We start from the raw sequence: 15,425 nt of genomic DNA on the forward strand, positions 1-15,425 counted from the left end.
ACATCTCATTTTATAACTATGTAAAGTAAGAGTCAGAAGTGAAGTGACTTTCCCAATGTTATAAAATGAATTAATGATAGATTATCTGTTGTGGTCTGAAAATCCCATAAGGCTTAAGAATATCTGTACCTTTCAGGCATTGCCTGTCTGGTTCACTTTGTTAACCTTGAAAGGTTTCATATGCATTTAATCCTCAACTTTCAAAGGGATAACATTCTTAGAAAATTGTGTGAGTTAAAAACATGAATGCTAATACACTGAACCTATGGGAAATAGGGGATTAGATTCCCATGACAACCAAAAACTGTAATATTTTGCTAGATATTGCTGAAAATACACTTTTCCACATACAATTCTTTATAACAAAACATTAAGTCTGGTAACATGTACTTTTCCTAACACAGAAACAGTGAAATAGCCCATGAAATGCAGTAGACAAAATAAAATTAGAAATATGCAAAACCTTTTTTCTCACTAGTAATACCCTAGAATTCTGTGACCTTTCGTGCTAACATCTCAATAAAAAAAAGTGATTGAAGACAATAATCACATCTCAGCACTTGAAATATGCAATACCATAAATATTGTACAGCAAATACAATTCTTAAAACTAAAACATTTTTCACCTGAATCTTACCTTCCACTGTGTCACATGGTAATGTGAGGGCATCGTACTATGCTATACTGCTGTAAATGTCTCTACCTTGGCCACCCTCCGAAAACCAAAGGAATTGCTGAAACTTTAGTTACTACTGTCCAAAGACATCAAGACTGGTAAGGTCCCAAGAGCATCTCCAACACTCTGTCCTTCATGGCTGGTTGAAGGTATTGAATATCGTGAAGGACACATCTGCTTGATCAAAACATCAGGGGTATAATTACACTACAAAACTTAAAGGCAAACAATGAAAATATGTGATTAATGCATGAGGAGCTCCTTGCTCTACAATGGTAGAGTGCACATGTAAGGGCTTGGTGCCGACCCCGGGGCTGTTGGGACCACTAGCACTTGGCCTGTTTCCTGGGTAAACCAGATAGGCTTAGTAGGAGTGGAACGACATGGCTCCCAGAGGAAGGGCCTCCACCCTTGGGAAGCCCCTATAGTCATCCTACACATGCAGGCAGAGCCTGTCCGTGAAGGAAACACAAGCCCGGAAGGAGAAACTCAGTTGGCCATTACCTAATGCTTCTGCACCATTACCTAACGCAGTGCCTTGTTGCTTTACTAGGACATCTTTGATACTTTATGGGGACATCCTGCCTCATGCCTCACGTAGCCTTTGTAGCTCTGATACAGAGATGCCACCTATATTGCAACAATCTTGATCCTTCCCATGCCCCTGCAGATACTATATTGCAACAGTCCTGATCCTTCCCATGCCCATGCCGATACCCATACTGAAACATAATGCAACATTCCTGATTATTCCCATGCCCATACAGCTACTCGTACTGAAACATTCCTATTCTTTCCCATCATCATAATCATTGACCACTTGCTTATGCTCACGTAGTGCAAACCCTATAAAAATGGATTTCTCCTAATAAATCGGAGTTGCTTCCATCTTGACTCCTGCCTCATTCATGGCATGCTGAGACAGGTCCTTGGTGGACAAAGACCCCGCAGAGGACACAAGACCAGTGAAGTGCCTAGTAGGATACCAGCCATTCCACAAACTTGAATGCATCATGGCTCTTATTTTTTTCTCTACTGTTCATAGCTGCAAATGTATGTGGCTGCCAATGCAAAAGTGAAAAAGAGGTTATTAATAAGATCACACAAATGCTTGAATTCACAAAAGTTAAACGTGGGAATGTTGAGGATTGACTGAACATTTAAAACATGCAGACATAGGAAAAAAAGTAAAAACTGAAACTGGATCTACAATATAGCAAGTTCAAAAAATTGCTTGAAAACATTGAATCATTCCTCTCCATTGACTGTTTCCCAGAAGAGCAAAGTATACTCACGATAAGTTAATGGTTGACCTCAATAGGCTGACATCAGAAGCCATTATTTGGAAGTATACCTTCCTCAAATAGGTAAGCGTAGCCCACTATTTCGACCAGAGATTGAAAGTAGATGGTGAATATGTTTTTACCATTGAGCTATTGAAATATATGGTTTAGATTAAATGCTATTTTATTTTTGAAGCTAGAAAGCAAGGAAACTAAAAGAATGCTAGGAATTTAGGAAGCCTCAGCCATAGAAAGGTAGCATTGAAAAAAAAAAGGTTGAAACCCATGATAACTTTACATAAGACAAAATGTCATTTTAGCAAATGTTTACCAAGTGCTTATTACATGCAAGGAACTGTATTAGGCTATATTGACATTTGAAGACAAAAATCTATGCAGCTCCTGCCTTATGGGTTATGGAAAAGATACATCCACAAGCAAATAAACTGACAGATAAAAATCTCATTAAATATAAAAATAATATGGTAAATGAGATAAACCTTATCCCAGCCTTATTTTTAATCTTTTTACAACAAGATATTTCACATTGTCTTCCATTTTTTCACTCCTTTGGTTCTGTTTTATAATATCTTGATTTCTCATAAAGTTACTAGCTTCCACTTGCTCCAGTCTAATTTTTAAGGTGGTATTTTCTTCAGTGGTTTTTATGCTTTCTTTTCCATTTGGCTAATTCTGCCTTTCAAGGCATTCTTCTCCTCATTGGCTTTTTGCAGCTCTTTTGCCATTTGAGTTAGTCTACTCTTTAAGGTGTTATTTTCTTCAGTATTTTTTTCGGTCTCCTTTAGCAAGTCATTGACTTGTTTTTCATGGTTTTCATGCATCATTCTCATTTCTTGTCCCAATTTTTCCTTTACTTCTCTAACTTGCTTTTCCAAATCCTTTTTGAGCTCTTCCATGGCTTGAGCCCAATTCATATTTTTCTTGGAGGTTTTTGATGTAGGCTCTTTGACTTTGTTGACTTCTTCTGGTTGTATGTTTTGCTCTTCTTTGTCACCAAAAAAGGAATCTAGAGTTTGAGTTTGAGTTTGAGTCTGAGTGTGAATCTGAGTCTTTTCGCTGCCTGGCCATGTTCCCAGCCAACTACTTGACCCTTGAGCTTTTTGTCAGAATATGACTGCTTGTAGAGTAGAGAGTACTTTGTCCCAAGCTTTAGGGTCCAAGCACTGCTGTTTTCAGAACTACTTCTACTCCACTGTCACCCCAGGCTCTGTCCCAGCAGCGCTCCTCCTCCCCCAAGAACCACCAACCAGGCCACAATATGGATCCAAGCAAGGCACAGCAAGAGAATCTGCCTTTGTGCCCACAAAGTGCTCCTTGCATTCCCACTCTGATCTGCTGCTAGATTCCTCCCACCATGTGAGCCAGGGACTCAGGACATCCGGGACTGATGCTAGAGTTTTGGAAGCAGCCTCAGGAGCTTCCTGCTGTTGCTACCGCCCCCTCTGCATGACCTCCTCCACCCCCAGAGCTGGCAGCCTTACTGCTCTGAATTAGATCCGGCCATTTCTCCCTAACCTGCTCTTTGGTGTTTGTGGGTTGAGAAGTCTGGTAACTGCCACAGCTCACTGTTTCATGGCCCCAAGGCCTGTTCCAGCTGGCTGATTGTAGGTTTGGTCTGTCCTGGCCCGGCCCACGTTGGGCTGCCCTCTGCTCTCAGCACCTTGCCATAGACCCTTCCCAGCAACCAACCAGGCTCTCCTGGGCTGGAGATCTATTTCCCTCTGCTATTTTGTGGCTTCTGCAGCTCTAGAATTTGTTCAGAGCCAGTTTTTACAGGTGTTTGTTTGTAGAGATTTGGGGGAGACCTTAAGAAAGTCCCTGCTTTCCAGCTGCTATTTTGGCTCTGCACCCCCCCCCCCCCCATCCCAGACTTAAAGACAGGAAGATCTATGTTCAAATCCTATTCTGACACATATAAACCATGAGACCATGGGCAAGTCCTTTGACAAGATTGAAAACTCTATTTGGGCTGTAAACCAGACATACACACTTCAGTACTAGCTAGATATACTCTCTTGATTTCTTTCTCATCTTCTTACAGTAGTCATTACCTCTCCCAGTGGACCCTTCATCTCCCCTCCCCTCCCCCTTTCTAGATCCTCAGGGACTGTCTTGTTTGTTTTTATTTGTATTGTTAATTCTTAGCAAAGTGTCTGGTAATAATCTAAACTTCTCCTAAAGCTTTCCTTTATAGAGAACAACATTTGGAATTTCTAGCTCACTGCACATCCCAGCCACAGCTCTGATTGGTTCCAACTCCACAGAATAAAATATCACCTGGTGTCCCTGCCCCTGCTTTCCAGCTTCCTTTGGTGTATTGTCTTCCCACATTAGATTATACACTTCTTGAGCACAAAGACTTTCTTTCTTTTTCTTATTTGCATGTTTGATATATATTCTACTATATATGCTTTCTCTGATTCCTGTTTTCTATTGACATGGGCAAATGAGTTACTTTGTTATTTGTTATGTATGTTTATTATGGAAGTGGTATTTGATAAGAAGTATGGCCTTGGATATAAAGCTTGGAGGCCCCCTTTCCACATTAAAAAAATAGCAGACATGAGTTTAGCTTCAACCTAAATATTACTTCTCTTAGACTAATAATATTTAAGCTAACATATAGATATAATTCTATCCCAAACCCCATTTTTTTCTGAGGAGGTGCCCAAGCTTCTGACTCTCAACCTCCTGCTTCCTCTCCTGGCAGGAATTAAAGTCTTTGTTGGAGAAGGGGAGAAGGAGGAAATTCTAGAGTGTCTGTTTTGTCTCTCTGTGAGCCAACCATGACACCACTTGCCACAAGTTTATGGGGTATATGAAACAGATGGTAATAGAAGATTCAGAAAAAGAAGGATAATTTCTAGAGGGAATAGGCATGGTTTGATGAAGGAGGAAGAATGTGAGTTGAGCCTTGAAGATAGAAATGGATTTTTAACAGGCAAGACTGAGGGAGTGGGAAGGTCTGGGAAAGGGGGAACTTTGCTCTTGGCATTGGAAATGTCAGGAACAAACCTATCAAGGCAGGAGAAGGCAAAACTACTTGGGGCACTGGCTAGTGGTTCAGTTTGGCTGAAGTATACATGAAATTGGAGAGCTAGGAAGATATAGTGAAGCCAGATTCAGGAGGACATTGAATGCCAGGCTAAAGAATTTATATTTAAACCTGTAGGCAATAGGGAGCCACTGAAGGCTTGCCAACAAGTTAGTGAAGTGCTTAGGCCTATGCTTTTGCAAGGCTACTTCAGAATCTGTGGGAAGGATAGATTGGACAGGGAAGAGACTAGACATGGGAGATTATCACAATAGTCTAGGCAAAGAATGATGAAAGCCTGGATTAAGGTGATGGTTGTATGAGAAGAGAAAAGGGGGTAGATTGAGAGATATAAGATATAAGAAAAAAGGTGAACAAAAATACAGATTATGGGATTGCTTTGGGGGCTAGACTGGAATGATATGCTTTAAAAATGTACAATTATACATGCAGTTAGGCTTCTGGTGAGAAGATAATCTGATTGCCTCATGTCAAAACTATTACAAGGCTAGATCTCCTGCTGGTTTAGCTAAATGGGATCTGATGATAGCTACTTAACAAATGAGGCTGAATTACTTTCCTGCCTTTTCTGTTCATAGTATACACATATTATGCCAGGGTTGTAAATGGTTTCACTGAGCCTATGTATCAATCACATGGATTTATTAGTGTCATGATCACTGGAGTTAATTAAAATTCATTGTAAAGGACTTAGCATTGCATATACTGAAGCATTACCTTGGTAGTATTATCAGAATTCTTCTATCGATCCTAAGCCAAAATGGACATAGAATGGTGGTCCACTTAGAAGAATGGGAGCTGTATTGATGATGGAGTTCTTTCCTTCTAATACCATAACCATGTAAGAGAGAAGTCATGAGCTCATTGACCTAGATGGCAAGAGAAAAAGATTATGTTTTTTATTCACCCTTTCAGTAGTTAAATTGCTATCATTAATATCATTGAATAATTAACATTTTCCCTTAAAAATGATTTTGTCAAATGGGGATGTCTTCCTTGTAATTGAACTCTAGCAAAAATTGGGCTCGTCCTTACCTTTTGTCCAAGTTTTATCCCATTAATTCTGTTTTTTTTTTAATTCAGAATGAACTTCACAAATATAAAATATTGTTGTACTGATAATTTAAACTGGCCATTTAAATGAGACTACTGTATTCACAAAGGACATTTGTTTTTCATGAATTATTCCTACCATATTCTTGTCAGAATCAGTGTGACCCATATGATAGACTAAAAAGCTTTAAGTAAAAGCTTAATTTTATAAGCTTTTAAATTTGCAAAGTGCCTTCCTAAAACATGACCTTAACCCTGACCCTAGCTAGGGCCATAGAGCAAGACAGAAAAGAATCACCAGCATCATAATTATCACCATTCCCCTTAAATGTACTCAGCCTATGTATCAATCACATGGATTTATTAGTGTCATGATCATTAACTAATTAAAATGTATTGTAAAGGATTCAGCATTGCAGATGATGATGCATAACCTAGATAGTGTCATCAGAATTCCTCTATTGGTCCTGAACCAAAATACAGTACCTGAAAAAGCATAGTTTATCATTTTTATTATTGCATTATTGTAACTTTATTGCAGGTGGTGCAGTGGATAGAGCATTAAGCCTGAAGTCAGGAAGACCTGGATTAAAATTTAGCTTCAGATACTTGTTAGTTGAGTGACCCTGGGGGAGTCATTTAACCTCTGTCTAATAATAGCATCCACCTTCCCAGCTTATTATGAAGATCAAATGAGACAGTATCTGTAAAGTGATTCACAAACTTTAAAGAACTCGATAAATGCTAGCTCTTGTGCTTGTTTGTAAATTGAAACCAGAGAAATTTAAAACTGTGGGTACCTAGATGCTTTTTAAGTCATCTAGTTTAAGTCCTTCCTTTAAAGGGCAGAAAGATAATTCCTGGCTTGATGAAGGCGGAAGAACGTGAGTTGAGCTTTTCCAAGTCACACAACTAATTGGTTATAGAACTTAGATTAGAACTAGGGTTTGTAGAATCTTAGACTTGTATTCCTTTCCTTGCCAGTTACGATATGTCTGTCTCCCTCTAGTTATCTAGGAAGCAAATGGAGAGGCTGCTAGACCCGGAGTAAAAGAATAATTCAAATCCTGTCTCAGACACTTACTAACTTTGTGACTCTGAGAAAGTAACTTAATTTCTTTCTGCCTCAGTGTCCTCCTCTATAAGATGGGAATAATAATAGCACCTACTGCCCACAGTTGCAAGAATAAAATGAGATATTTGAAAAGTGCCTTGCAAATATTAAAATGCCATATAAATTTCTACAGTTATTACCGTCTGTGAACTGAAGGCATACTAAGAGAGTTATGCTTCAAGTTATAACTTCATTAGCATTATACAATAGTCCTGGTGCTTGAGGTTTAGATGGCCAGCAGTGACTGTGCCATAGCCAACAGCCCTTTTTTCTAAAGTACAGCCGGAACCCACTCAGTGCTCAGCAGGTGGGCAGGGGAAGTGATGTTAAAGATACAGTATGCTGAAAAGCCTCACCTATTAGAAAAGGGGTAAATTACATCCCCCTCAGTGTTATTTTTTATATCTTTTACTTTTGATTTTGTTTATTTCTTTTCAGTCACAGCATGATCAAATGAAATATCCTTAGCAAATGGATCATGGGCCATTGACTTTCTTAAAAGACTTCTGCTGTGAGCAGATGGACTAATATTCTCAATGTACCATCGACATTTCATTTCAAGATGACAGTGGCATTTTAAAGGTTATGGCTGATCAGGCTATATATGAATGTGTGTATGTGTATGTATGTATATGTGTGTGTGCATGTATATGCATATATGTGTGTGCATGTATATTCATGTATGCACACATATATGTACATACATACATACATACAGATTCGGGGTGGGGGGAGATTGTCTTTTTCAAAGTACCAATAAAACATGGGTGTTTGAACTCCATGCAGGGTGAGGAGTTAAGTAAATCTGAAAACTTCCGTTTACAAAGTTCTGAAGCTACTAAGTAGTGAAAAGTGTGTACGATAGGTATGCCCTTTGGGAAAGTGCTGATTTGAAACAAAACCTGTGGTTGAGACAGAGGGATGAAGAGGGTGGTGTAGGGGTTGCAATATCTGAAAATCAAGATCAAAGAGCACATCTTGGCAAACATTTCTTCTTAAAACTTGCTAGAGCAGTGTAGGGTCCCCTTGGTTTAGGCTGTTCCCATAGTCTAAAGCTCAGATGAAAATCTCTGCACCAGTTATCTTACTGGTTTGGTCAACATCCTAAAATATAGTTTATTACTAAATAGTAGCATGGCATAATTTAATATATTATATAGGATTTAGCTTTTTCATATATAAAATAGGTTTCAAAAGAATAAGGAAGATCAGAGTAGGGATTGCCTCTGACTTTAGTGGAATCTTTCTGTCTAGCTTTGATTGTTATTTATTGTAGAAAGCTCTAGAACCAGGGTCTCCCAGGTGGCCTTAGATCTAGACATGGAGAATTTATCAGGTACTATATCAGGTACTTGGAAAAGGAGTCGCATGGAAGTTGTAGGAGTGGGGATCACACGTATCATGGGCTCATACATATAGAGCTGGAATGAACTTCAAAATTGATCTAATCCTATCTCCTCATTTTATAGATGAAGAAACCTAGATCTAGGGAAGTTAAGTGACTTGTCCAAGCTCATGCCAATAGCAAATATCCAAGGTAGGATTTGAATTTATGTCCCCTGATTCTAAGTACCTTATCTACATCAGCTCCAAGCTGGTGTGGTATTAAGTGCCTACTATGAGCTAAGTACTGATGATTAAAAGGGCGGTGGGGTTCAGTGTGTGGTGGTACTGATGGGTGTGGGGTTATGGTATTTGGCCAAGCCTAGAGTATGTCTTAGTAAATTTGAACAGATAATCTGGGGACTGAAATAAAAAGAGAGGCCCACCATAATAGGGATAAAAGTATCTGAGTAGAATCTCTGTGACCTTGGAGCTAAAGAGTCACAACTATCCTTCCCACAGAGGTAACAGATCTGTGTTCTAGCCACTGAGAACATTGAGAGGAAGAGGAGAAATGACAGACAATTCCAGTATCCTATCCTCCCACGTGTTGACAGACGGCTTCTCATTTCCGTACCCTCTTGCACATTTTCTCCAGGAAGTGTCTACCCAGTAGCATCACTTATAAAAGTATTCCTAAAAGAATGTGAACCTTTATACATGTAAGAAAAGAATACCCTCTTGCTTGATTTCTTTTTTTTATGTACATTTCTTTCAGGTCTTAATTAAATATTTACTACAAGATTTATGGATACCTTGAATGATCTAGCAATAGAGAATTGTGCTAGATAAGATTAGGCAAAGACTGCAAAATTGATTTGTCCAATCCATCACATTGTGTTTCTTTTTGGGGGGGTGGGGTCGGGGTGGTATCTCTAGGCTTAGCATAGCGCCTGGAATAATTGGTATTTAGTAAATGCTAGTTGCTTTCATCGGTGACTATAGTAGTGAGAGGTTTCAAAGCCCTGTGAGACCAATCCTACCTATAAAACCATCATTGTGCTCATTATATTATTTTTAGTCAATTAAGCATTTACCAAGTGACAGCTCTGTGTCAGGCATCATGGAGGTGCTGGGGATCTAAAGGGAAAAATTGACAGTCCCTGACATCAAGGAGCTTATGCGCTTTAAAATGCAATTAATTTTTTAAATTATAAATTTAACCCCTAAAAAGATAATTTCCCCACACAGTACGGTACAAAAATTGTATGGCATATGAAACCATGAATCTCATTTTATACAGCTTGCTTTTTTTTAGTATGATAAATTCAACACTTTGCTTTCCAAACTGTCCTCCTTATCTATGCTTCCTTCTGTTTTTTTTTCTGTGAATTTGAAATATTTCTTTTAGTGTCCTTTTTTTGTTATCACTATCACTAGCCTTTCTTTCCCCCAACCTCCTCTTGATTAAAAACAGGAAAAAAATCCTTATAACAAATAAGTATGGTCAAGCAAACAAATCGATACAATGACTATACCCAGAAATGTATGTCATTTGCATTTTTGGACAAAGTCAGTATAGGAATTTGTTTTTGTTTTTCTTGACTATATATGTTTGTTTCAAGGAGTTTGCTTTTCTCAAGCCCCCCAAAGCTTGCACCACCACCCCCAGCCCTGGAGGTGACTGCAGTAGAAGAGGGAAGACAAAAGGTTGAAAAAAAATAATTTGTTAAATTAAAACTGTTATCTTTTTTCACCTTGAGTCTTTAACCTATCGGGAGGTGGGTAACATGCTACAACATATGTCCTCTAAAGATATGATTGGCCATTAATGTGATCAGTGTTTTTAAGTCTTTTAAAATTGTTTTTCTCTACCATATTGTTCTTGTATAAATTGTTCTCCCATTTCTGATCACTTTATCCACATCGGTTCATTCTTCCCAGAATTGTCTGGAATCATATCTCTCGTAATATTTTTATAGCTAATTATATTGTATCACAATAATATACAACAATTTGCTTGACTATGTTTGCTTTTATGCCCTATTACATTTTTCTGATACCTAATCAGTTTCTCATGTGACTCAAATCTTTCCCTGCTATTCTTGTACATCAGCAATTTGCTGTGTTGTATTTGTACTTATTTTCCCCCAAGTTAGACATTTGTTCTTGGGAAAAATTCCTAAGTTCATTTTGAATCAGAATGTGATGGAGTAGCCAAATAACAACAAAAACAATAACAAATAAATCTTTTCTTATATTAGAAATAATACCAGGATGTATCCAGGGAAAAAAAGGGAGTTGATATTTCCATTCTTCTTGTCTTTGGTTAGACCACATCTTGATTCTGAGCATCATAAATAAGAAGGGATATAAACAAATAAGATAATAAATAAGATGTCAACCAGGATGATCATGTGACTTGAACCCACTCCATATGTTTGCCCAATGATTGGTTAAAGGAACTTCAGATGTTGAGCCCAGGAAGAGAAGACTCATAGAGGATATGACCTCTATCTTCAAATATTTGAAGCACTGACATGTGAAAGAAAAAAAATTAGACTTCATCTGCTGTATTCCAGAAGACAGAACTAGGACAAATGAGTGGAAGTTATAAGAAAAAAAATTCTACTCAAAATAAGAACTTTAGAACTATTAGAGCTACCCAAAACCAGAAAAGACTACTTCATAGCTTTGACAGATTGGAGCCAAACCATCTGGATAGATACTATCTAGTCCAAACCTCACATTTTCTTGTTAAAAATATTTCACTTTTTATTTCAAGTTACATATAAAAACAATTTTAACATTAGTTTTTTTTTAATTGTGAGTCCCAAATTCTTTCCCTTTCTCCCTTACCTCTCCCCTCATTGAAAAGACAAGCAATTTTATATAGGGCATACAGGTGCAGTCATAAAAAACATATTTACATTTTAGGTTGTGAAAGAAAACATAGACCAAAAAAAAATTAGACCCAAGAAAAATAAAGTTAAAAAAAGACATGCTTCAATCTGCATCCAGACTTCATGCATTCTTTCTCAGGAGACAGAATTTTTCATCATAAGTCCTTCAGAATCATCTTGGAGCATTGTAATGCTGAGAATAGTGAGGTAATTTACAGTTGATCATCATCCAATATTGCTGGTCCTATGTATATTATTCTAGTTCTGCTAATTTCACTTTGTATCAGGTCATGTAAGTCTTTCAAGGTTGTTCTGAAAGCATCCTGCTAGTCATTTCTTATAGCATATTAGAATTCCATCACAATCATATAACATAACTTGTTCAGCCATTCTTCAATCAATGGCCATCCCTTCCATTTCTAATTCTTTGCCAACACAAAAGAGCTGCTACAAATATTTTTGCATGTAAAAGCCTTTTCCTTTTTTTTTAAAAAAATGTCTTTGTGTTATAGATCTTCCAGTGGTATTTCTGGCTCAAAGAGTAAGCTCAGTTTTATAGCCCTTTGGGCATAGTTCCAAATTGATCTGCAGAATGGTTGGATGAGTTCACAACTCTGCCAACAGTACATTAGTGTCCCAATTTTCCCACATCCCTTCCAACACTCATCATTTTCCTTTCTGTCACATTAGCAAATCTGATAGATGTGAGGTGGTACCTCAGAAATTTTAACTTGCATTTCTCCAATCAATAATGATTAAGAGTATTTTTTCATATGATGACAGGTAGCTTTGATTTCTTCTTCTGAAAACTGTCTGTTCATATCCTTTGACCATTAACAGTGGGGGAATGACTTGCATTCTTATAAATTTGACTCAGTTATCTACATATTTGAGAAATGAGGCCTTTATCAGAGACACTTGCTGTAAAGATTGTTTCTCAGCTTTCTGTTCTCCTTCTACTCTTGGTTGCATTGGTTTTATTTCTGCAAAAGCTTTTTACTTTAATATAAATCAAAATGATCTATTTCACATTTTGCAATGCTCTCTATCTCTTGTTTGGCCAGGAATTCTTCCCTTATCCATAGATCTGACAGGTAAACTATTTCATGCTCCCCTAACTTGCTTATGATATAACCTTTTATGCCTAATTCATATATCCATCTCGACTTAGTCTTGTTAAATGATGTAAGATGTTGGTTTATACCTAGTTTCTGCCAAACTATTTTCTAATTTTCCCAGCAATATTTGTCAAATAATAAATTCTTGTTCCAACAGATTGTGCCTTTGGGTTTATCAAACATTAGGTTGCTATGATCATTTATTACTGTGTATTATATACCTAATCTTTTCCACTGATCCACCACTCTGGGTACCAAGTTGTTTTCATGATTACCACTTTGTAACATAGTTTGAGATCTGTTATGGTGAGGACACCTTCCTTTATATTTTTTTTTCATTCATTCCTTTGATATTCTTGAACTTTTGTTCTTCCAAATGAATTTTGTTATGATCTTTTATAGCTCTATAAAATAAATTTTTGAAAGTTTGGTTGGTATGGCACTGAATAAATAAATAAATAAATTAGGTAGAATTGTCATTTTTATTATATTGGCTAAGTCTACCGAAGATCAATTAATATTTTTCCAGTTGTATAGAGCTGCTTTTATTCATGCGAAAAGTGATTTATAATTATGTTCATATAGTTCCTGAGTTTGCCTTGGCTGGTAAACTCCCAAGTATCTTATATTGTTGACTATTCTTTTAAATGGGATTTCTCCTTTTATCTCTTGCTGTTGTATTTTGTTGATAATGTACATATATATATACACATATAGATATAGATATGATATATGTGGGTTTATTTCCTACTCAGGTTGTTACTTACTTCAAATAGTTTTTTAGTTGTTCTCTAGGATTCTCCAAGCATACCATCATATCATCTGCAAAGAGAGATATTTTTGTTTCTTCATTGCCTATTTAATTCCTTCAATTTCTTTTTCATCTCTTATTGATGCAGCTAGCAGTCCTAATACAATATTGAATAATGGTGGTGATAATTGGCATCCTTCCTTTACCCCTAATTTTATTGGGAAGGCTTCTAGCTTAGCCCCATTACAGATAATGCTTGCTGATAGTTTTTATAGATACTACTTACCATTTTTAAAGCTACATTCATTCCTAGGCTTTCTAGTGTTTTTATTAGGAATGAGTGTTGTACTTTCTCGGAAGCCTTTTTATCCATCTATTGAGATAACCATATGATTTATATTTGTTTTCAAACCTCACATCTTCTTTATGAGGAAAGGTATTCAAGCAAAGGCTAATTGATCTTGGCATTGAGAGCTATAGATTCTAGTAAGAGGGAATCATAGTTCTTTAGTACTCTTCTTTAGTTAGTCTACATCTAGAGTATCATGTTCAGTTCTGGGCTTACCAACACTGAGTTTCCTTCCAACTTTTAAATTCTATAATCCTGTTAACACCTATCAGGACCATTAAAAAAGGAAATTCGAGCTTCAGTTAGGAGACTGGAAAAGATGAGATCTTTTCTTTGTGCAGCTAGACTGTACTTCTCCCAACCCATATGTAATAGAGATGTTGATATGTCTAACATAAAATAGCTGGCTTGACTATATCATGGATAGAAATATATCTGATCTGGGATCTAGAAAGCCCCATTCAATATCTTAAAATATAGAACTTTTGAGTGGCGACGGCGGTTTCGGGCGGCGAGGCCTGAGGGGAGCGAGGAGGCGGCGGCCGGGAAGGAGCACCCGGGGCCGGGGGCCCTCCGCAAGCATGGATCTGGCCGGGGTGTCTGCGCCCACGGTCACCGTGTTTATCAGCAGCTCCCTCAACAGCTTCCGCTTGGAGAAGCGGTACAACCGGGGCCTCACTCTGGCTGAGTTCAAGTGTAAGCTGGAGCTGGTGGTGGGGAGCCCGGCCTCCTGTATGGACCTGGAGCTCTACAGTGCAGATGACCGCTTCTGCATGAAACTTGACCAGGATGACGCTCTCTTGGGCTCCTACCCAGTGGACGATGGCTGCAGGATCCACGTCATTGACCGGAGTGGGGCCCGTCTGGGCGAATATGAGGACCTGTCCCAGGTGGAGAAGTTTGAGCTCTCCCAGTCAGCCTATGAGAGCAGAGCTGACTCCGTACGCTTCTTCCTGAAGCGCAGCAAGATGGGCAAATTCAATGAGGAGGAGCAGAAGCGGCGGGAGGCCGAAGCAGCCCAGCGACTCGCCGACGAGGAGGCCCAGGCCTAGGCCATTGCAGTGGGGAGCCGCTGCCAGGTGCAGGCGTCCGGCCAGCCCACCAAGCGGGGCACTGTCATGTATGTGGGACTCACGGATTTCAAGCCGGGCTACTGGGTTGGCATCCGCTATGATGAACCACTGGGGAAACATGATGGCAGTGTGAATGGCAAACGCTACTTTGAGTGCCAGGACAAGTACGGTGCCTTTGTCAGGCCACACACGGTGACCGTGGGGGACTTCCCAGAGCAGGATTATGGACTGGACGATGATGAGATGTGACCCCCCTGGTGGGGGTGGGGGGTTAAACACTACTGGGGGGGGTTGTCCCCTTGGATGCAGCCTCCCTTTCTCTTCCCCACCCTGCAGCCTGGGCCCCTCCCTCCTCATCTGTGTCTGTGGCGTATTCCCTCCTTTCCCTATCTTGAGTTGTATTTTTTATCTTATTTTCCCCTTGGCTCTTGTGAGGTTGTGAGACAAGTTAATTAAATGCCTCTGAATCCCTTGAAAAAAAAATATAGAACTTTTGTGGAGAGTAGGAAGTTGGACTGGGCTGTATTATCACTAGTCTATCAGGGGTGGGATAATGCAGGATTCAGGACAGTAGTGTCTGGGTACTCACTTCTACACTGTCCTATCTCCAAGAAGGATATTGGGATAGAATTCTATCCCTGCAGCACACCTCAAATGATGGTAGTCTCGGACTCTGATGCTCTTTTAGAGACTCAGAATAAAAGCC

The 15,425-nt window shown here is 38.8% G+C and overlaps 1 pseudogene; it reads left to right on the forward strand.

Annotated features, from left to right (window-relative positions):
• Nucleotides 1-14,148: 14,148 nt before the first annotated feature.
• LOC118833066 lies at nt 14,149-15,187 on the forward strand (annotated as a pseudogene).
• Nucleotides 15,188-15,425: the final 238 nt, after the last annotated feature.

The sequence above is a fragment of the Trichosurus vulpecula genome, chromosome 1, assembly GCF_011100635.1.
Source record: "Trichosurus vulpecula isolate mTriVul1 chromosome 1, mTriVul1.pri, whole genome shotgun sequence".
Lineage (NCBI taxonomy): Eukaryota > Metazoa > Chordata > Mammalia > Diprotodontia > Phalangeridae > Trichosurus > Trichosurus vulpecula.